The sequence below is a fragment of the Phacochoerus africanus genome, chromosome 3, assembly GCF_016906955.1.
Source record: "Phacochoerus africanus isolate WHEZ1 chromosome 3, ROS_Pafr_v1, whole genome shotgun sequence".
NCBI lineage: Eukaryota > Metazoa > Chordata > Mammalia > Artiodactyla > Suidae > Phacochoerus > Phacochoerus africanus.
Genome location: NC_062546.1, coordinates 168,687,826 through 168,712,293, shown reverse-complemented (window position 1 = coordinate 168,712,293; position 24,468 = coordinate 168,687,826). Strand labels below are relative to the sequence as shown.

Below are 24,468 nucleotides of genomic sequence, written 5' to 3'. Positions count from 1 at the left end.
GTTCCTGTCATGGCTCAGTGGTTAACAAATCCGACTAGGAACCATGAGGTTTTGGGTTTGATCCCTGGCCTTGCTCAGTGGGTTAAGGATCTGGCGTTGCCGTGAGCTGTGGTGAAGTCACAGACATGGCTCGAATCTGGCATTGCTGTGGCTGTGGTGTAGGCCGGCGGCTGTAGCTCCGATCAGACCCTTAGCCTGGGAACCTCCATATGCCGCAGGTGTAGTCCTGGAAAAGGCAAAAAGAAAAAAAAAAAGATCAACTGACCACAGTACAACAACCTGTGGTGCCTTTTAGCATGGAACAGCAAAGTGTTACATTTTCTTTAATATCAAGGCTACAGGATTACTCTTCCATTTCTTTTGATGAGCTAATTTTGCCATAAAAAAGTCATTTTATTGTGGTTCCTTATCAGTGTACACTTTTTGTTGGAAGAGAGCCTGCAATTCAGTGAAGCAAGGTGAGGATTAGAGGGTTGTTCACACAAGCAGAAGAAGAGGCTCCATTTAAATAGAAGAGATAGGGCTGTGCCTTTGCTGAGCCTGAAACTATGGTCCTGAGCAGAAAAGGCTTTTAAGACAAACATTTTAAATATGTATTCTCGTTGCATGCATTAAAGGCCTCAGTCAGGGTAGATGCTCTCATTGAATCAAGTAGGTTTTGAAAACAAATCTCTGGGGGAAAAAGCATGAACTTGTTCTTTGTTCTTTCTTTACTGTAAATATTAATTGGTTTCACTCTTCATCTGTAAAACAACAGAGTAATGTGGCATCTTCAACCAGATCGAGGTCACATATGTAGTCTGTGTTGAAATAAGCCTGGTTTACAGGTTACTTGTAATGTTCTCACTTTGTGCCACAAGTTCTTTGAGTCTAAAGGCAATGTCTTGTCTTTGTTTTTAATGATTTATTTATTTTTTTTTGTCTTTTGTCTTTTTAGGGCCGCACCCTCAGCATATGGAGGTTCCCAGGCTAGGGGTCTAATCGGAGCTGTAGCCACCAGCCTATGCCACAGCAACGCCAGATCCTTAACCCACTGAGCAAGGCCAGGGATCGAACCTGCAACCTCATGGTTCCTAGTTGGATTTGTTTCCGCTGCACCATGACAGGAACTCCTTTAATTTTTTATTTTTTGGGTGTACTTGCAGCATGTGGAATTTCCCAGAACAGTGATCAAACTGGTACCATAGCTGCTACCCTTGCCACTGCATTGACAACTCTGCATCCTTAACCTGCTACGCCACAAGAGGACTCTGGGGCTATGTCTTGTCTTTGTAACACCCCATGGTCTTTTACAGAATGTCTAGCATAGTTTCATTAACTGCAGGCACTAAAGCTGTCACATTAACCAATAAAGAAATACTTGCATTTTCAAGATTCCAAGGTAATTTTTTTAATTGGCTCTTATACAACTGTCTAGGTTTTAGTGACAATGTAAGAACTGTTTGTAATTGATCTGTTAGGTGTCCAAAAGCACACTGACATATCTAAGAACCTTTGGAAAGTTTCTCGACCATTTTAAACATACTCAAATAAATCCAGCTTACACAGTCAAAGAAATGTTATACTGGAGTTCCCGTCGTGGTTCGGGGGTTAACAAATCCGACTAGAAACCATGGGGTTGTGGGTTCGATTCCCTGGCCTTGCTCAGTGGGTTGAGGATCCGGCGTTGCCATGAGCTGTGGTGTAGGTCACAGACATGGCTTGGATCCCGTGTTGCTGTGGCTGTGGTGTAGGCCGGTGGCTACAGCTCTGATTGGATCCCTGGCCTGGGAACCTCCATATGCCATGGGTGTGGCCCTGGAAAAAGACAAAAAAAAAATGTTATACTGTCTCTTGCAAAAACAAGGGTTAATCTTTTTTTGTTTGTTTTTTGTTTTTTATTTTTTAATTTATTTTATGTTTTTTATTACTCAATGAATTTATTACATTTATAGTTGTACAATGATCATCACAATCCAGTTTTACAGTATTTCATTCCCACACCCCCAGCGCATCCCTCCACCCCCTAACCTCTCTTCTTAGGAAACCATAAGTTTTTCAAAGTCTGTGAGTCAGTATCCGTTCTGCAAAGAAGTTCCTTGTGCCTTTTTTGCAGATTCCACATGTAAGTGAACAAGGGTTAATCTTACAACCATAATAGAGAATGAAAGAAGCAGGCACAAAGATGATACCTTTTACAGGAAGGCCGAATGGATAAAACTAATCTGTGGTATGGGAGATCAGAATAGTGGTTACCTTTGATGGATGCCAGTAATGGGTCAAAAATGTCCTAGGAGTTGAAAATGTTCTATTTCTTGATCCAGGAGGTGATTACATGAGCGTGTTCACTGTGTGAAAAATCATTAGGCTTTAGATTTGTGATTTTGAATTGTGAAATATGTTTTACTTCAGTTTTTTTACAAAGTAGGAAGTCAACAAAGATTGATTGTTGTCATAGAATAAATTCTAGCAGAAATACAATTTCTGGTTCCATAGACAGGCACCTCAACTGCCCTGAGTTGAGTTTTTCCTACACTTCAGTGGCTTAGTATCCAGGCAAAACATCTCATATTTTATTTCATATTATTTTTATTCTCTTTATCCCTCATCTTCCCTCCCAGGTACCCATCCTAATGCATTTAATACCCTTTAAATTCACTGTCTACTCTTTTATGTAGAAATATGATCAACTGTATTTTAATAACAAAAATTTTCAAATCAAAAAATATTTGTATCTAAGAGTTCTCTGGTGGCACAGTGGGTTAAGGATCTGGTATTGTCACTGATGTGGTTTGATTCTTGACCTGGGAACTTCCACATGCCACAGGTATAGGCAAAAAAAAAAAGAAAAAAAAAAGAAATATATGTATCTCTGAAGAATTCATAGTGATGTTACATAGATGTATATGCACTTTTAAGATATACAAGTGATGCTGTGCTAAAAATCTCATTTTGTTTCTTACATGTTAGATTGAAATACTCTGAATTTGAGATAAATCATGTTATGTGAAAATATAGCTGATTTGTTATAATTCCTACATAGCACTCTACTGTATGCATGCATTTTATTCATTACCCTAATAACGGGCCTATATGTTGCCACCCACTCCTCACAACCACAGATTGCACAGGTTTCCTCATGGATCTGTGTGTGAGTTAATAAAACGCATTGTACAGGCTTTTCACCTTTATCATCAATCCCCCCCGCCCCCAGCGGGGATTCAATCACATTCCCATCAGGTTTTATAATTCTTTTTGTTTTTTTCTCCAATCTTATAAGAAATAAAATGTCATTACATCTTAATTTGTACTTAAAAATAACTAAAGGAGTTCCCTGATGGCTCATTGGGTTAAGGATTTGATGTTGTCACAACATCATCATGATGTTACCATGATGCTGTGGCTCAGGTAACTACTGTGGTTCAGATTTAATCTCTGACCTGAGAACTTCTGCATGCTGTGGGTACAGCCATAAATAAATAAAGGTTAGAAAAACAACTGATAATGAGTATTCTTCATATGTTTTTTGTTCATTTGTATTCTTCTTTGTCAGCTGCTTGTTCATGCTTTTATTTTTTTATTTTTATATCTGAACCTGCAGCAAATGGAAGTTCCTGGGTCAGGGATCAAACCAGAGCTACAGCTGCGGCCTACGCCATAGCCACTGCAACACCAGATCCAAGCTTCATTTGCAACCTAGCTGCAGCTTGCAGCAGCACCTGATCCTTAACCCGCTGAGGGAGGCCAGGAATTGAACCTGCATCCTCATAGAGACAATGTCAGATCCTTAACCCACTGAGCCACAACGGGAACTTGTAATTCATTTTCTTCTGGGATTTTGTTTGTTTCTTCTTATTAACTGTTAGGAAATAGTCATATATTAACAAAATTGACCTATGTTCATATATTGAAGATATTTTCCTCATGTTATTTTGTCTTTTAACTTATTTATTATGGTGCTGCTGGTGGTAATAGGGGAGTTTGTTTTGGTATTTTGCTTGTTGTTTGGTTTGGTTTGGTTTTGGGCTTGTAACTGCCCTTTTATGGTTTTTGGTTTGGAGGTAATAAGAAGAGCAAAAAAAATCTTCTAATTCAATTATATGTTAAGAGGTAAGGGAAATACTAGAGAGGACAACTGGGGTTAAGAGGAACATTAATCCTATCAAGGGACATCAGGGAAGAAAGTAAACAACCAAACCAAAGGGAATTGTATTTGCAAAACAAGTTTTTGATGCTAGAACCTACTTGGAATGTTTAAGATTAACCAAAATAGTGCTTGCTTCGGCAGCATCAGAACTAAAATTGGAACGATACAGAGAAGATTAGCATGGCCCCTGTTCAAAGATGATGTGCAACTTCGTGAAGTGTTCCATATTTTAGGGGGAAAAACGTTATTTGGACCACAGTATGAATTCAATAAATAGCAACAGTTGTTAAGACAAAAAAGAAGAAAAGATAAACCAAAATATACCCAAGATGTTGTTTTGATTGCGTATACCATCTACTCACCTCTTCCATGTCATGGTCTTGTTTGGCACTTTAGCCAGGGTGGGGTCCAGCTATTGTGACTTAGATCATGGGGCCTTTGTCATGTAGTGTCAAGAAAGCAGATGTGGCAGCCTGTTGGCCATTATTGACTGCCTAGCATTGGTGGGAATTTCAGACCACCAGGCTGCTAGCTTCTGCCATATGTCACATGGTAAAGAAAGCAGTGGTTCTTCTCTAGTCAGCGTAACAGCTGAAGAGGTACAGTCACTTCTTTTTCTAGACACCTTATTTAGAAATTCAAACCAAGCCTTATTCTAAAAGGGGATTCGAGATTGCTTAAATGCAACTTAAAGTGCAAGATTAAAAGAGTAGATGAAGAAATTATGGAAAAGGAAAAATTAGAGTAGGACAAATAAGATGAAACCAGCAACAGCATTATTACATAAAATGCACACTTAAAAGTTTAATACAGGTTGTGAAATAAGGCAGGAATTCAAGCTGCCTGGCATCAAAAGCAAAAAAGAGTGAAACCTTTTCATGAAAGTTGTTCATGAAAATTACGATCACTGCTGATACTGAGTTCTGAGAGAAATTTCTCCACTGAGTAACCATAAAAAAGAATAATGCCCCATAACCTAGTTTCTGAGTCCCTCAGCAACATATAAACAGTGAGCAATGTAAGCCTTCCATGTGGGCAGTTAAGGGGAGTACTTGATATTTTTATACCCTTAATTCTCATACAAAAAGAATAGAAAATGTCAACCCTTTCTTGATTGCAAATTCTATTAGATAAAAAAGAAAGATGTTATGAATGTTCATCACATCGGGTTCAAAAATCCACAAGGGGGAGTTCCCTTCGTGGCTCAGAGGAAACCCATCTGACTAGCATCCATGAGGACACAGGTTCAATCCCTGGCCTTGCTCAGTGGGTTAAGTATCCAGCGATGCTGTGAGCTGTGCTGTAGCTGTGAGCTTCGGTGTAGGTCAGAGACGTGGCTCAAATCCCAAGTTGCTGTGGCTGTGGTGTAGGCCAGCAGCTGCAGCTCTGACTCAACCCCTAGCCTGGGAACATCCATATGCTGCCAGTATGGCCATAAAAAGACAAAAAAAAAAAAAAGAGAGAGAGAGGGAAATTTTGTTTCCTTTGAATTCCTGTAGTCAATTTTTCAATGTTGCAGGGCAGGCTTGGATAGGAATTTTGTAGCAAAAAAAAAGGGACTTTCTCGCATTGAACCGTAATTTCTTGCTGGCTTTTTATTCCTAACCAATACAAACTATCCTTTTATAACTCTGCAGGGTACTTAATAAACAATATTTTATTGTAATAATGATTTGAACTACTCAGTTGATTTTTCCTCCCACATGACCGCTTTTCTCTTCCTTCTATTAAGAGTGGTTTTGTATGTGTTTTCAAATAAGATAATTGAGCATTAAGAGTGATGAAGAGGGTAGCTTAGAGGAAAAAAGTTATTAACAGGAACTAAAGGGAGGAGGCGGCACCCATTTTTATGGCATCTTATTTTTTGTGCTGGTGCTCTTATAGAGAGAAGTGAAGCAAATGCACACTTTATGGAACACAATCGGCCTGGGCAAAGACTGTCCTGTATTTGGAATGAGTCTTGGAAGCAGAACAGAGGTGTGTTTTTCATTATGCCACATTGGATTTTCGCATTCGAGAGTATAATTACCAAACCCAGCCCTCAAACCACTGCAAAAACATCACATGCTTCTTACACACATTTTTTCCCTTCAAACTAGCACTCAAGCGCCCACCAAGGGCCCTGCCCACAGTAGGGTTCGTTTAAAATTCTTTTCAAACACAGTTGTAACATGGCTCTCATCCACAAAACAAGTATTATCAGCAGTTAAATCATAGGATTATTCTTACATTACAGATAACTAGGTACATTTAATGTATAAAAATTATTACATTAAGATCTGGGGCCAGACTCTCTCTGTGTATAAAAGTGCCCTCCAGGAGTCAGGCTCTCAGCAATGCACCAGTATCTCTTTCAGGCTTATAATGAATCTGGGCTATAAACTTGAAGTTTAAAAGGTCAGTTCAGTTTGGAGTTTAACTTCAGTTTAATTTAAAGTTTAGAAGCAGTGCTAAGGAGAAACTGAAGACAGAAGGAAATAGACCTTTTTTGCTTCTTTTTTTCCCCTGAGAGCTCATTTGGGGTCAGTGAGACATTCTAAGTACCAGGCTCTCTTAGGGTCCCCCTTCCTCCTTGTACATTGTATACCCATGATTCTCCTCCTCACCCCCGCAGGCTAGGGCACAGCGTTACTGAGGTTCCTGGGAAGGAGCAGTTTCTAACTGAACTGTGTTCTAGCAGCTTGAAAATTTTAATGAGGTGTTCCTGTTGTGGCTGAGCAGGTTAAGAACCCGACATGGTGTCTGTGAGGATTCAGGTTTGCTGCCTGCCTCACTCAGTGGGTTAAAGGATCCGTTGTTGCTACAAGCTGCAATGTAGGCTGAAGGTGTGGCTCTGACCCAGTGTTGCCCTGGCTGTGGCATAGGCCTGAAGCTGCAGCTCTGATTCTATGCCTAGCCCGTATCCTTCAGGTATGACTGTGTTAAAAAAAACAAAAAACAAAAAACTTAATTCAGCTTTTTGAAAAATCTCAGTCAAGAGGAGTAGTGTGGGATTTAAAAAAAAAAAAAAGAGGAGTAGTGTGGGAAAGGGAGTAATTTATCACCTGGATTAGTGTGGCATATACACTGATATAATGCAAAATGATTTTTAGGTGATCCCTTAGCAAATATTTCTCATCTTAATAGACATTCTAAGGCACAGAAAGATCAAATGATTTGTCCCTGATTGTTTGGAAAGTTACAGGTAGAGCTTGGATCTGAACCTATATAATCTAGTTCCAGTATCTATGCAGTTAAGCCCTCTTTAGCTCTTCTCCACAAAATTGCATGGAGAAAATCAAACCCTAGAGGTCTAGGGCATCCTTTGTGTGTAATGAATCACCTTCTCACCTGTGCACCTGGAGTAGTAATAGCTGTGGACGATCCGTGAGTGCATAGTGTATAACTAGTGACTTTAGAAAAATAGTCACTCAAATAATTTTCTGCTAATTCTCTCACCTAAATCCCATTGCAAAAGGCCATTTAGTTATACTATAGAACATATACTAGAGAAATATATAATTAGGTGTATTAATTATTGCTGTGGCCTGAATGGTGCTTCCCCTTCATATATTGAAACCTAATTCCTAATGTGATAGTATTTGGAGTTGGGGCTATGGAAGGTAATTAGTTTGGGTGCGATCATGGGGATGGAGCCCTCTTAATGGTTTTGGTGCCCTTATAATGAAAGGAAGAGCCCAGAGCTCTCTCTCTTTCTCTCCATCTCTGCCATGGGAGGACCTAGCAAGAAGATGGCCATCTGTGAAAGAGGGAGTGGCCCTCACCAGATATCAAATCTGCTGGCATCTTGATCTCAGACTTCTCAGCCTCCAAACTGTGAGAAAAAAATTTGTTTTTTAAGCCACCTAGTCTATAGTATTTTTGCTATAGCCGCCCAAACGGACAAAGACAATGATCCATTATTGTGTAAAAAATTATTCCAAAACTTAGTGGCCAAAACAACAAACATTTATTATCTCATAATTTATATGGAACAGAAATGAAAACATATTCACACAGAAACTCATACACAGATGTTCCAAAAAGTGGAAATAACTGAAATGTTCTTCACCAGGTGAATAGTTAAACAAATTGTGGTAAAGCCATACCATTGAATACTACTCATCAACAAAAAGGAGCTAACTATTGATACATGCACCGACTTGGGTGGATATCAAGGGAATTATGCTAAGTAAAATACACACACACACACACACACAAAGCCCAATCTCAAATGGTTACATGACTTCACTTACATAACAGTCTCAAAATGACAAAATTACAGAAATATAGAATACATTAGTGGTTGTCAACGTTTGGGGAAGGTGGAGGAGAGTGGTGGCCATGGCTTTAGAAAGGTAGCATGAGAGGGAGTTCCTGTTGTGGTGCAGAGGCTCAGGTTGCTGCAGAGGCAAAGGTTCAATCCCAGGCCCCGTGCAATGGGTTAAATGATTGGGCATTGCCTCAGCTGTGGTGTAGGTCACAGCTGTGGCTCAGATTCAATCCCTGGCCTGGGAACATCCATATGCCATGGATATGGCCATTAAAAAAAAAAAAAGTATCATGAGAGATCTGTGATGGAACTATTCTGCTTCTGCTGCTTCTTTTTTTTTGGGGGGGGCTCACCCATGACATATGGAGGGGCCAAGGATCAAACCCATGTCCTCATGGATACTAGTCTAGCTCGTTATTTTTGAGCCACAATGGGAACTCCTATTATTATTCTCAATATGATGGTAGTCATCTACATCTATATATGTGATTAAAACTACACAGAATTAAATACACACAAAAACAGGCACATGGAAATATGGTGGATGATATCAATGTCAATTTCCTGTTTGTAATATTCTACAGTTACACAAAATATTATCATTGGGAAAAACTGAAGAAATATAGCATTTCTCTGTATCATTTCTCTTTTTTTCATTTTAAGTTTGTTTGTTCGTTTGTTGCTTTCTACAGCCGCATCTTCGACACATGGAGGTTCCCAGGCTAGGGGTCCAATGAGCTACACCACAGCCACAGCAACATCAAATCCGAGCTGTGTCTGTGACCTACACCACAGCTCACAGAAACGCCAGATCGTTAACCCACTGAGCAAGGCCAGGGATCGAACGTGCCACCTCATGGTTCCTAGTCAGATTCGTTTCCGCTGTGCCACGATGGGAACTCCTCATTTTAAGTTTTTAATGAAGTTCTATACAAGATTATTTTGTTCCTGCATATTTTCAATTGTTTCTCCCTTATATTTGCCCTTTTCTTTTCCTACTTATCAATATTTAGCTTTACATTCAAGGATCTTCTTGTGGTCTTTGTCCAGTGTTAGTCTAGCGATAACCACCTTGCTGGGGTGAATGCCCACATGGGCAGTCATGCCATTTGCCTTCTCCCACTGCACTCTTTCAGTGTAGATGACATATTTCTTCATGTAAATCTGAACTACTTTGCCAGTCTGCTGCCCTTTGTATTGTCTTTGTACAACCTGAATTTCATCATCCTTTCGGATGAGCATGGATCAAACATTGTACTTCTGTCTCAGCTCTTTGGAAAGGGGGAAAGATATAATCTTCCTGCAAATGCAGGAAGGTTCATTCAAATGCATTTTATGGTTCTTGATTCCGTCAGAAGTTACAAGGTATTGAACTTCATTTTGGCCTCTGGCGCTTCAGCAATGGCTGCAAAAGGGAAGAGCCGTATTATTTCTTAAAACTGCAGGTATGGAGTCCCTGTCGTGGCGCAGTGGTTAACGAATATGACTAGGAACCATGAGATTGTGGGTTCGATCCCTGGCCTTGCTCAGTGTGTTAAGGATTGGTTGCAGACGCGGCTTGGATCCCACATTGCTGTGGCTCTGGTGTAGGTCGGCGGCTACAGCTCCAATTAGATTCCTAGCCTGGGACCCTCCATATGCTACAGGAGTGGCCCTAGAAAAGGCAAAAAGACAAACAAAAAGATATGCTTTTATATTTTATAGACCGTGTAGGACTTAAAACAATGAAAATAATATGCATATCAATCACAACAATGTGAAGTTTTAGAACACTAGACAGAGAAAATTCTAAGTCACAAACAATGGACAGGGACTAAGAATGTTACCAGATTTGTTTAAATTTATTTATTTATTTATTCTTTTTAGGACTGTACCTGTGGCATATGAAGTTTCCCAGGCTACGGGTCGAATTGGAGCTGTAGCTGCTGGCCTATGCCACAGCCACAGCAACACTCGATCTGAGCCACGTCTTCGACCTACACCACAGCTCATGGCAATGCAGGATCCTTAACCCACTGAGCAAAGCCAGGGATTGAACCTGCGCCCTGCGTCCTCATGGATGCTAGTCAGATTCATTTCTGCTGAGCCACAATGGGAACTCCTAAATTTATTTTTTAAATTTACGCACAGTAAAGGTTGTTCCTTTTGGTGTATAGTTCAGTGAGTATTGACAAAGGCAGAGTCATGTAACTACCACCACAAATGAGATACAGTTCTATTACCTCAAAAATTTCCTTGTGCTACCCTATTTTAGTCATACCTTCTTTCACCAGTAACCTCTGACAATTGCTGATCTGTTCTCCATTATTGTAGTTTTGCCTTTTCCAGAGTGTTATATAAATGGAATCATGCAGTATGTAGCCTTTTGAGATTCAGCCATGATGTTGCATGTACCAATAGTTCATTCCTTTTTGTGGCTGAGTAGTATTCCATTATATAGATGTACCACAGTTTTCTTATCTAATTACCACATAAAGGATATTTTTTACAGTTTTGGCTAGTATGAGTAAAGTTAATAAAACATTCACATATGGGCTTTTATGAAAACATAAGTTTTAATTTCTCTTGAATGAATGTCTAGGACTGGAATTACTGGGTCCTATGAAAAGTGATTGCTTATAAAAGACTGATAAACTGTTTTCCAAAGTGGTATTATGCAGTATTATGTGGTATTTCCGCTAATGACATAAAAGAGTTCTAGTTGTTTTGTATCACCTCCATCATTTGGTTTCTCTCTTTGTTTTATTTTGTTAAATTAAGTCATTCTAATTGTTTCTCCATGTCATTTTGATTTGCATTTCCCTAATGACTATTGATGATGAGCATCTTCTTTGAGGAAATGCCTCTGCAAATGTTGCCCATTTTTTACTGAGTTGTTTGTTTTTTATGGCTGAGTGGTTTTTTTATATATATTTGTATGAGTCACATTTTTATTTTATTTTTTTAAAGGTTAAAAAACATTTTTTTTATTACTCAAATGAATTTATCACGTCTGTAGTTGTATAATGATCATTCCCAGGATTTCCATCCCATAACCCATGCACATCCCTCCACCCCCCAAACTGTCTCCTCTGGAGACCATAAGTTTTTCAATGTCTGTTGAGTCAGCATCTGTTCTGCAAAGAAGTTCAGTCTGTCCTTTTTTCAGATTCCACATGTCAGTGAAAGCATTTGATGTTGGTGTCTCGTTGTATGGTATGGCTGAGTGTTGAGTGTTTTTTACATTCTGGGCACAAATTTTTCTATCACATATATGATTTGCAAATATTTTATTCCAGTCAGGGAGTTATCTTTTCATTCTTTTCTATATTGTGTGAGATAAAGATGTGTTTGTTTTGTGTCTGGGTATTCAATGGTATCTGCTCAATATATTGAAAAGATTATCCTTTCCCCATTCCATTGTTTTGGCATGTTTGTTGAAAATCAACTGATTGTAATTATAAGCATTTATTTCTGGACCTTTTATTCCTTTTGATTGGTCTATATTGTTATCCTTATGCACTGTCTTGAATATATAGCTCTGTATATACACACATAGTATACCTTTTCCAACTTTATTCTTTTTCAAAATGGCTTTGGTTATTTTCAGCACTTTGCAATTCATGTAAATTATAGGATTAGCTTGCCAATTTCTTTTTTTAAAAAAGCCTGCTGGGATATTTTTTTTGGGGAATTGTATTGAATCACATACATCAATTTGGGAAAAATTGACGCCTTAATATTTCATGAACATGGAATATCTTTCCAATTATTTAAATCTTTTTTCATTTCTCTTATCAAAGTTTTGTAGTTTACAGTATACAGTTCTTGCATTTTGTTAATTTTATTCCTTAGCATTCTATTCTTTTTGATGCTATTGTGAATGAAACTTCCTTATTTTTACTTTCAGATTGTTTGTTGCTAGCATATAAACAATTGAATATTTATATTAATCTTGCATACGGTGACCTTATTAATCTTATTTATTATACTTATAATCTTGTTTTTTATTATTATCTTCTAATTGTTTTTGTAGATTCTCTAAGATTTTCTACACAAAAGATAGTATTTGTAAATGAAGATGGTTTTCTTTCTTTCTTTTCATCTTCATGCCTTTAGCTTTTTCTTCCCTTATTACAGTGGCTAGGACCTCTAATATGATATTTAATTGAAGCAGTGAGAATGGAAATCCCTACCTTGTTATTGCTATCAAGTGAAAGCATGGGGTCTTTCACCAGTAAATATAATGTTAAATGTAGGTTTGTCATGGATGCTTTTTATCTGGCTGAGGAAGTTTTCTTCTATTCCTTGTTTGCCTATAATTAAAAGAGGGCACACTGTTTATCTATGGGAGCTCTTCTCTCTCTCTTCTGGATTCAATAGATTTTTTTCTTCCTACTGTCGTTTACCCACAGTTATTCATGAGAATTCAACCTGAAATGCAAAATCCAAAGAGATGGTCAAGACATTTTTAGCCCCTTTACTGTGAACAACATGGGCTTCTAAAGCCTATTTTTCTTTAACAAAAACTAGCTCCTGTGCTATTAGTAATTAGGATAAAGATATCAAGGTAATGCAGAAGTTGTACTCACTTAAATGTGATTTTTCTTAGAATTTTAGCATTTTGTGCCAACAAGTAACAGCAACTGAAAGTAAAACCCTTAATACAACTGAAGACAGCAAAGCCATGGTTGTGGGTACAACCCCCCCCCCCTCCAGGTCTTACCTGATTGGCTGCTTCTCCCATCACTGTGTATTTTGTATTTTTTGCCGTAGTTCGGCAACCTCAACACTTCCTCTTAGCTATGTTTCATTTATCTTCTGTTGCATAACAATCCATGCCAAAACTTAGCACTTAAAACCATAAGTGTTTGATTTACCGTTGTTCTGGCAATTTTGGTGAAGCTTGGAAGAAACATCTCCTTTTTGCATCATAGTATCTGGGGCCTCAGTTAGGATGACTGAATTAGGGGCTGGAAGAGGCTGTTCTCTATTTTGGGGGGCTGTGTTTCTCTATTTTTCTCTTTTTCTCTCTAGCTCCCCGCTTCATATGAATAGCTCAGGTTTCCTCATAACATATGGATCTCAGGATGGTTGGACTTCCTACAGAGCAATTGACTTCTTCCAAAAGCATCATTCCCAAAGCCTATCATGGAAGCTTTTTCTTATGCTTCAACCTCGGAAGTACTAGAATATCACTTTTGCTACATTCTATTGGTCAAACAAGTCACCAGAACCAGCTCAGATTCAGAGGGAACTAAATTCTACTTAATAGCATCTTTTATCTATCTAAAGCTTCTTTCATCAAAATAACTTGACCCAGAGTTCCTGTGGTGGCGCATCCGTAACAAACCTGACTTGAGGACGTGGGTTTGATCCCTGGCCTTGCTCAGTGGGTTAAGGATCCAGTGTTGCCATGAGCTGTGCTGTAGGTCTCAGACACAGCTCAGATCCCATGTTGCCATGACTGTGGCATAGGCTGTCAGCTACAGCTCCAATTCAACCCCTAACCTGAGACCTTCCATATCCCTCAGGTATAGTACCCGCCCCCCCCAAAAAAAAACCTTGACCTTTTTTTTTGGCCACAGGCCAGAGGTAGAACTGTACCACAGCAGTGAAAATGCTGGATGCTTAACCAACCACTATGCCACTAGGGAACTCCCAATTTGACCTTTCTTAAAGTTTAAGTCCTATATATACTATAGTACTTTTTATTAGAAATTTATCGTATCTTTTAAAATTAGGCTAGTGTATTCATTTTAAATTGTGCTAGTTATTTATTTAAGTGGTACTCCAATTATCAAATTCCATAGGTTTTTTTTTTTTTTTTTTGGTCCTTTTTAGGGCCACACCTGTGGCAAATGGAGGTTCCCAGGCTAGGGGTCAAATGTGAGCTGTAGCCGCCAGTCTACACCACAGCCACAGCAACGCAGGATCTGAGCCATGTCTGTGCCCTACACCACAGCTCATGGCAACGCTGGATACTTAACCCACTGAGCGAGGCCAGGGATCAAATCCGAAACCTCATCGTTCCTAGTCAGATTCGTTTCCTCTACGCCACAGATGGGAACTCCTCAAATTCCATAGATTTTGAATGGTTCATGCCAACTATATTTTGTCCACAAACTTTGTTTTTTTGGGTTTTTTTTTTTTTTTGAGTGCAAGATTTCACAGAAGTCAACATTTTCAGGAATACATATATCATATACACCCCATTATAGCAGAAATACCTGACATGCTTAGGTCTTCAGTGGGTGATTCAGACCTGTTTAGACCCAACATTTCTCAAGAAACCCTAATTTTTTATTTTATCCTTTAATCCCAAAGTAGAAGTAAATTGTTACATCAAACAACACTCATTCTTCAAGTAGAAACTGACACAAAGAGGTGGTAATAAAACTGATCCTTTGTGATGAAGATGGAGGTTCAAGGCAAAATTGGGAAAGTGACTTTTCAGATCATTGTTGCTTCTGTTTTAGTCATTTAGCACATTGTTACACATGTGGCATGACAGAGAATCACATGCAAGTTTAGCTGAAGACGTGAAGGCATTAGGTTGGCATAATGCCCAGAGGAATTTGTGTGTGGGGTGTGTGTGTGTGTGTGTGTGTGAGAGAGAGAGAGAGAGAGAGAGAGAGACATGTGACGGGGTGAGGGGGAGAGCTGATCTGTCATTCAGAAGCCCTGATCAAATCTTTCTCTGCCTTCTTGCCTCCTCATCACCCTTTTGTTAAGTATTTTTCAAAACACAGGACCACTGTAACCATTTACAACTCAAGCTAAGGTATTGACTTTTCTTCCGGCTACATTCTCTTTAGAAATAAAACCATACCCATATGCATGCATATGTGTGCACGTGCGCACGCACCCCCCCCCACACACACACACAGCTTACTGCTCAGAACTTGATGAAGGGTGGGTCCTAGCACCAGATTTCTGACATAAAATGCCATATCAAAATAAGAGTGTTCATAAAAATTCTATATAAGGTTGACCATATTAGTAGCACTATTGAGATGAAAGTCATGACATCCTATAGTCACAGACAAAATTTCAACAAAAATTTCTTGACAACCTGCTGTATATTAAGCACCATATGAGGAGGATGTATGAAAAGAAATAAGATAATTCATTTCCTATTACTCAGTTGCTGGGGCCAAAAACCTACACTTTCCTTTGGCTTCTCTCTTTTCAAAAACCTCAGAAAATGCTGTGGAATTTACTGTTCTGAATATATCTAATCCTCATCCGGATGCTCTCCTGTGTTGCCTTCCTAGCCCAAGCCACCACCTTCTCTTCCATGGACTGCGGCGGGAGCTCCTAATTGTTCCTTCTTCCACCTCGCTCCTACCCCGTACTGTCTATTCTTCACACAACAGCCAGAATGTCCTTCTTAAACACCAAATTGGAAAGCTCTGCCCACACTCAGAATAAAATCCCAATTCCTTATCATGGCCTTTCTCCTACCTCATCTTTTATACTTTGTTCCTGGTTCATTGCAGCTCACTGTACTTTGAACACACCTAATTCATGTTCAGTTCAGGTCTTTTGCTTTAGCTATTTGTTCCACTTGGAATTCCCCACCCCCCACCCCCTGCCTCCACCCACCCCTGCTCTCTGCCTCCAGACATTCACTTGACTTGGGTCTCTCTTCAAATGTCAATTCCTCAGAGAGGCCTTCGCTGACCTAAAATTTCATAGCTAAACTAGGAGAAAAGTTCCTGCTGTGGCTCAGTGGTAATGAACCCGACTAGCATCCATGAAGATGCAGGTTGAATCCTTGGCCTCGCTCGGTGGGTTAAGGATCCAGCATTGCCGTGAGCTGTGGTGTAGGTCACAGATGTGGCTCAGATCCCAAGTTGCCATGACTGTGGCATAGGCTGGCAACTGCAGCTCTGATTCATCCCCTAGCCTGGGAACTTCCATATGTCATGGGTGTAGCCATAAAAAGACAAAGAAAAAAAATACATAAACTAGGAGACATTCCCAACTCCTCACTCTGTCCCCTTACCCTGAATTTTTTTGTCTTTCTAGCCTTTCATGTTAAATATTTATCTTTGTTTTTGTTTCTCTTCCCCACTGAAATGAAACTCCGAGAGCTTTGTTCTTCTTACCTGTTATCATCAGTGCCTAGAACGTGCCTGCCATGTAGTGGATACTTAATAAATTTTTGTTGTATGAAAGCATCCACGAATGAAAACCTATCCTGGCAGAGAGCTGACCCTCTGTTGGAAGGCAAGCTTGGAAACAGCCATGGTCATACGATGTGACTGTGCTATGACAGATCCATTTGCAAGGTGTTTGGGGAGCACAGAGGACTGAGTCACTGGCTGCTTAGAGAGGGAAAGGCCAGTGTTTTTTCACCTGGACTTTGAAGGATGAGTAAGGGTTCACCAGATGGAGAAGTCTGCAGAGGACACTCCAAGCAGAAGAAACAGTGATGCAGAGGCCTGGATGTAAAAACATAGCACGGGAGGAAGCTTGTCACTTCATTGTGCCTGGAAAGCAGGATGTGCAAACATGCCACAGAGGGAGATGAGAGATGAGTGTAGCAGAGGTGAGCCAATCAGTTCGGAGCCAGAAATGACTTTCCAAGGAACTTGAAAGAGTCATGGGATTTGAGGAAGGTAAAGTAATCTTCAGTGTTTCAGAAAGAATTTACTGCCCACTGTGTGGTGGATAGTGTGAGGCAGGAAGGCTTTGCTCTCCTCCTGGCTGGGACAGTCATTGTGGGGGGAGTGGAGAGAAAGTAATAGATGGGAGGTGCGTCTTGAGAGTGCATGGAGGGGGCTTGGTGACCTAGACATGGGGAGGGGGGCAATGGAAAGGGAGGAACAGGCCAGCAGAATTTTAAACTTGGGTGACTTGAGGACATTTATCCTGGTAAGGAACCCAGAAAGAGACCTAGGATTGGGGAACCAGAAAGAGAAATAGTTGTTGCCCACATCTGCCCAGTGTTCCTGCTCTCCAAGCCCCTGGGTAGCCGTTTGCTACTTTCCAGCCATCAGGGGGAGAGCTCACCTGCCCTTGTTCCACAGAAAAGCACACGGGACTGGACTCACACTTGCTCCTCCCTTCTACCCACTGAGCCTTGGTTATTTGGTCACATGTGTGTGCCTGCCTCTCTCTTCCCTGGGGACAAAACCTCTCCCAGGTGGCTCTTGTTGAAAATAGATTCCTAGCAACTCCTAGCAATTCCATGCCTGCTTGGACATGCTCAGACACACACAGTCCCAATGGGGGTAAGACTTAGCTCGAGCCCATACCCACCCAAATGGCATGTATAATATCACGAAACTTTTGTTATCATGTTATATGATTTTTTATATTATACAACTGGTACATGAATGCTTTTCCATTATAAAAATGGCAAATATGCAGAAGTACCCAAAGATTTGAGAGTTCCTTTCATGGTTCCCCCCTTTGGAAAATAAAAGTGTATTCCCCCTCCTAAGAGTAAGATGTGTCTCTTTTCAGGTCTTCATTACACACACACACACACACACACACACACACACACACACAGAAGAGAAACCTGTGGTTTTATACATTATCTTTGACCTCAGATTATTTTGAAAATTTTTTTATTTTCAGAATAATTATTTTCAAAATTTTTAAATGTTTGACTTTAAAGATTTCTACATCAGTAAATATAAATCTATTTCTTTCTTTTCAAACTACTGAATAGTATTTCATGGCAGAGATGTATATATTTTTCATTGAATCACTCCCCTTTTCATGGATACTTGGATTGCTTCCAAGTTTGCAAGATTATAAACAGTGCTACAGTGAATATCTTTGTACACTCTATTTTGTATACGTTTGCAAATGTTTCTCTAATGTGGGTCCCTGGAAGTAGAATTGGTAGGCAGTCCTAAAGGTATTCCATTTTCATTTTGCTAGAGGCTGCCAGTTTTTCTATTCCTTCTTAAGTGCTTCCAGATGTACTAAAACAAGAAAATTTCCTGAAATTGTAATGTCAGTTATATCTTGACTGGATCCTTACTAGGCTAACATCAGTCTAGGGACAGACCCAACACTCATGCTGATAGTTGTGCAGTATCCCAAAAAGCTAGGAATGCTGGGTCACAGACACCGTCTTTGGGCTTTCTAGCTTTTCCTGGGCCTGCTGAACAGTTTGAGATCTGAAAAAAACTTGTTTGCTTCAGAATATAAAAAGAAACATAGAACATGGAGATGAATACAGATTTATTAAGTAATTATAAAAAGTAGCTTGACTTCATTGATATTAGGTTTGGTAGTCATAAATGTTTCCTTCTTGTGCAATCTGGAATTCTCCTGAATTCTTTCCCTGATCTGCTCTACTTCCTAGGTTGAGGAACCAACACCAGTCCTCTTGGCTTGTCTTTCTCACGTTCAGGGAAAAACTCACCTAGAAAATAATATCAGGGTTTCCTTTTTCCCTTTCCTAGTTTGGGGAAATTGTTCTGTTTCTCTTTGGGAAGGAGGCAGGTTTAACTTGGGATAGAGCAGTTGAGGAGAGAGCTCCCTTTCCAGGAGGGGGCAGTATTAGGGAAGGAACAACATTTGTTTAAGTCTTAATCAGCGGAGGAGGGGTTCTTCTGTCATGGGGAGGGGAGGAGGTGAAAGGCAGTGGGTGAGGGGGGCAGGATCTCTCAGTCACAGACTCTGCTGTGGGGGTGAGGAGGCAGGTAATAGTTGGGCTCTCTCTCTGACCTCAGCTTTTATTCTCAGTATCAAGCTCTTTTTCAGTGAATTTATTTTCCTGGAGGGCTTAATTCCCAGTGTGGCAGTGACATTGCATCTTACTGTCTTTCATCATTAAAATATCATTTCAGCAGCATTGTGGGCCAAACAGTCCTTGCAGGATAAGCTGGGGACCTATTCAATTATAATGCTTCTATGGGAAGATGCTTTGGGGTTTCCCACAGAGAATTTACAGAGGAACCTCTGGAGTAAATCCATTCCTGACTGAGCAGTGTTCACGTGGACCACACGTTTCTGTTTTCCAAGGAGGTTCCAATTTGTGATTCCCTGGGAAATGTCCCAGGTTAGGGAGTGTTTTTTGTTCCAGGTTGCTCTGTAATAAGCTACATAGTTCTATGGATGTGAGATGCCTCATGGATTGACCTGGCTAAGGTTTATTGTTCTTTTAAACTGGTGGCTTTGTAGTTACAAAATGAAATTTGGCAGCTTGCAAGGATTGAATGGTCAAGATGCATTTCTAAGAGTGCAAACATTCCCTTTGGCCACTTGGACTATAAAACCCAACTGGTTTTATAGCTCAAGTGGTTGGTAGTTTTCTTTTTCTACTTTTTTCTTACTCCCTTTTCCCTGCAGCCCAGCCTGAAGCTCTGCTTGAAGTCTTTAAAGATGCAGTGAATTAACTTCTGTTGAAATCCTAGCAATTGTCTGATTACTCACCCACCCTCCCCATGCCTGCCCTTCCCCCGCCCCCAAGAAAATGACCTGATTATAAAAATCTTTTTATAGATACATTCAAGGTCTGGTGACCTCAGTTCCCTCCCTTGTTAGACACCAGAAATTGAGTTATGGTCTTCACCGTGGAATTCCCTCCCATACACACCCAAGAGAGCACCACAGACATGAAGGGTCCGCTAATGAATTTCATGTTTGAGAAAGCCTCCCAAATGTTTAGTTATCTGAAATAAAGCTGAACAGGAAAATGAAAACATCAAATGTCTTTTGCTTTTGGCTGAAATTGTGTAAACTCACCAGTTGAGACATTGACCATACGGAGATGAGGAAGAGATGGTCCTATTTTCAGAGTTTTCACTGTCTAGCAGGATACTTGGTAAGTACTCAACACATGCTTGTTGAATTAAACTGAGAGCCAAGAAACACTGGAGGTGATCACATTCACTCACTCTGTCATCCTGAATTTCCCAGAACCCTCAGTTATCCCTTGTCTTGGCTCCTGCACTCAAAAGAAGGAAGGGAGCTGCCCATACCTTTTGTTCTGAGGAGCCTTACAAGAGCCTCTCATACTCCCAGCCCATCTGCCACTATCTCTCCACAGCTTGAAATTCCCACCTTAATACCACTTTGAGGGTTAAGCTACTATTCCTATTCAAATGCCTGCACTCCTGGGAGGAGACGGAGGAACCTATGTGTGTGCGTGTGCGCGTGTGTGTGTGATGGATGGTGGGATGTCTGCTGGCTATTAAGCGAAAAGGAAGAGTAGAGAGGCTGGATGCCTCTAATTCCCTCTTAGTACCACTGAGCCACACACCGTTTCTGTCAGGTTATCTCATTAGCACTTTGGAAGCCTTGGAAATTTGGCTTTGAGGATAAAGAAAATGAAAATCGATGCTGCACTATTGTACTACACACTGCAATCCAGTAGCCACCAGCCACATGTGGCCCTTGAACCCTTGGAATTCTGGTCCAAATTGAGATGTGCTGTAAATATAAAATACCAGTTTTCAAAGACCTAGCGTGGGGAAAAAAAACCCCATAAAATAGCTCATTAGTAATTTCTTTTGGCTGCATCCTTGGCATGTGGAAGTTGTTGTGCCAGGGATCAAATCTGCACACAGTTGCAACCTGTGCCACAGGAGTGGTAATACCAGATCCTTAACCTACTGCATCACAAGGGAACTTCCCTCATTAGTCATTTTTAATATTGATTACATATTTAAATGAAAATTTGTGGCTACATTTGCCAAACAAAATTTATTATCAAAATTAATTCTACTTGTTTCTTTTTATTTTTTTAAAGTTGGCTACTAGAGGAGCTCCTGTCATGGCTCAGTGGTTAATGAACCTGACTAGTATCCATGAGGATATGGTTCAATCCCTAGCCTTGCTTAGTGGGTTAAGGATCCGGCATTGCCATGAGCTGTGGTCACAGAGGTGGCTCGGATTCTGCGTTCTGTGGCATAGGCTGGCAGCTACAACTCCAATTCAACCCCTAGCCTGGGAATCTTCATACGCTGCGGGTGTGGCCCTAAATAGACAAAATAAAATAAAATAAAGATGGCCACTAGAAAAGTTTAAATTATGGGGAGTTCCTGTTGTGGTTCATCAGGTTAAGAACCTTACATAGTGTCAATGAGGATTCGGAGTTCAACCCTGGCCTTGCTCAGTGGGTTAAGGATCTGGCATTGCCTCAAACTGTGGCATAGGTCACAGATGCAACTCAGATCTGGCATTGCTGTGGCTGTGGCATAGGCCTGCAGCTGCGGCTCTGACTTGACGGCTAGCACAGTAACTTCTATATGCTGCAGGTGCAGCCCTGAAAAGAAAAGGAAATTTTAAATTATGTATGTGGCATTCTATTGCTATTGAACAGTATCGTTCCAGTGGCTCGCAGGAAAGATCCCATCCTAGGGGGTGCTGAAATCCAGTGTGTGAAATGAGCCTGCAAAGGCAGAAATGTCACTAGGGGAAAAGGGTGGCCTGAACACAGGAGGAGTGACAAAGACTCCCCTGTGTGTCTGGTTGGCAGCCTGGTTAAACACACAGGGACTCCCACCATCCATTCCCATCCCAAGGTCTTTAAATCAGTAGGCTGATGTCCCTCGTATTGATGCCTATGACAGGGGAAGGGAGTGGGGAGGTGGGGCATACCCCAATGGTTCTAAGATTTGGTTTAAGATTAGCTTCTGGGGTGATCCTTGCACCTTCTGGTCCCAGGGTCTACATGTAGAATTATGTCATAGGTTACTGAAATATAAGTTATGAGCTCGATATCCCAGTCAGGCTTGGGAAGACCAGTAATTCTATTAATATGGCTGATTTTAAAAATTCAGATAATATTTTTTAATTGTAGGAACTTGTCTTACAATTTTCCTAAACTGATGTTGCGGATCAGTGCATAGACATTGATATCAAAGCAGGAATAACTGGATTTTTTCATAGTGGTTTACAGTTTTGAATGTCCTTTTCAGCAAATTATCACTTTTTATTGTCACAACATCTTGTTGAGGCAGGCAAGGCATGTATAGATTTTTATCCATATGTTATAGCTAAGAAACCAAAAAAAAAAAAAAAAAGGTTGCCTTGACCAGCATTTGAAAGCTGTTAAGTGACAGAATTAGGAAAGGCTCATGGATGATCTCATTGGAGACCTTGGCATCTGGTCTTTGGTGGCTTCTTCTGGATCACTGAGGTGGGCCAGGGCATGAGTTGTCAATAGCTTCCTGAATTCAAGCAATCCCACCCCCTTAAGATCAGGAAAGTAATTTTCAGGGTCTGCACGTCAAGATTTGGAAAGATGCCATTTGGGAATCCAGGGAAGAAACTTAATTGGAGCACCGCCTTCCACTCAGCAGGAATGCCTTTGAAGTCATGCCTCTGTTTAATTCCCAAAGGCGACCTCCCTCCCAGTCGCAGCAGCACTTGGAAAGGCCAGCCGGTGCCTCCGCAGTCAGGTTCTGAGCTGCAGGCAGAGCCCAGCAGAGGGTGCTGAGAGTCTACTACTTCAGGGTGAGGCGGGGGCAAAAACTGCTTTGTAGAGATGGACGCTGGAAGAGGAGGAAGCAATGGTTATAAGAGCTTTCCTATCGGGTAGAGCGGTGACAATGCTACTGATGAGGATGTTAAGATATGTGGTGGCCAGGATTCACCTGGTGGGTGTGGTGTGATTTGGAAATGTTAGAGGGTCTGGAAGCAGTACTCAGTTTCCTCCATGTGCTTAAGTTAAGCCACCTAGTTCTGAGTTAGCAGCCAGTGACCAGCAGGAGATGTGAGACAGAGAAGTTAGGGAATCAGAGGGCTGAGGGGGAATAGCAGGAATTATCTCTGAGTCAATGCTACAGGTAATGTCATTGGTCTTGACTGTACCTTTGTGATGCTTTTAGAGAGCCGTAGTCCATGTTGGTAAAATAGTTTCAGCTACTTGTCTAGACTCTCGCAAATCATTGATTGGGTAACCAAACTTAGAACCACAGTTATTCAACAGTGATGGATCAAACAGGACCCAAGTGATGTCCAGTGCTTTCATTTTATAATGAAAAAAAATGAGATCCATAGGTGGGACATAATTTGTCAAAGGTCACATAGCTGGTGGTGAACTAGAGAGAGTGATGTATCAACATCACGGTTTGGAATACAGGCTATGGAATCAGATCTGGCTTCAGATCTGGGCTCTGACAATTATTTGTTCTGTAATTGAGGCAAGTTATGTAACTTTTCTGATCTTAGTTTTCTCATCTGTACAATAAGGATTTTTTTAAAAAGTACCTCAAGGGAATTAAGTAGGGTAATAAATGTGCAGTATTTACATAGTATATGCTAAGTGCAAGCATTCAGTAAATGGTAACTGATGTTATTATTAGAATTCAGTTTTTCTGACTTCCAGGCCAGAATTCCTTCTTTATGAGGCAGCCTCCTCCAGTCATCCTCAAGTCTTTGGCATGCTTATACAGTCTGTTTATTAGTTCCACTGTGATATCTTCATGGAAGTTTGTATGAATGATATTAAGGAAGTTATATGACTTCTCAATTCCCTTACATATAAAGGAGGAGAAAACTATTTGGGCTCAAGTTAGCTGATACAACAAAAAGACTCCTGGAAAATTCTCATTGTGGCTTATCGGAAATGAACCTGACTAGTATCCATGAAGATGTGGGTTCGATCCCTGGCCCCGCTCAGTGGGTTTAGGATCTGGCATTGCTGCAAGCTGTGGTGTAGTTTGCAGATGCAGCTCAGATCTGGCATTGCTGTGGCTGTAGTGTAAGCTAGCAGCTTAATTCTCCTATTAACCAGAATAGGAGCTTGTTTCTTTTTTATTTAGCAGTGCAGAGGTAGGCAATACAGGACTGGTAGGACAACCTACCATCCTCAACACTTGAATCTTATCTTTAGCTTCCAAGTGACCTCTCCAGTTTGTGTATTTTCTCAGGCTTGATCCTTTCGAAATAAAGACCAAGGGTAGCACCCATCACTTCTCTCATTTTTTAAAATTGAAGTATGTTTTATTTACAATATTATATTAGTTTCAGGTATACAATATAGTGATTCAGTATTTTTACAGCTTCTGCTCTATTAAAAATTATTGCAAGATAATAGTTGTATTTCCCTGTGCTTATACAATGTATCTTTGTTTCTTACCTGTTTTATACACAGTGATTTGTATTTGCTAATCCCCAATCCCTACCTTGC

At 40.4% G+C, this 24,468-nt stretch overlaps 1 non-coding gene and 1 pseudogene across 1 annotated transcript; one reads left to right on the top strand and one right to left on the bottom strand.

Moving 5' to 3' along the window:
- Positions 1–4,251: 4,251 nt before the first annotated feature.
- LOC125123865 (U6 spliceosomal RNA) lies at positions 4,252–4,358 on the top strand. Its single transcript, XR_007134234.1, has one exon. It is a non-coding gene; the product is annotated as a U6 spliceosomal RNA (small nuclear RNA).
- Positions 4,359–9,305: 4,947 nt separating this feature from the next.
- On the bottom strand, positions 9,306–23,704 carry LOC125121976 (60S ribosomal protein L26-like; annotated as a pseudogene).
- Positions 23,705–24,468: the final 764 nt, after the last annotated feature.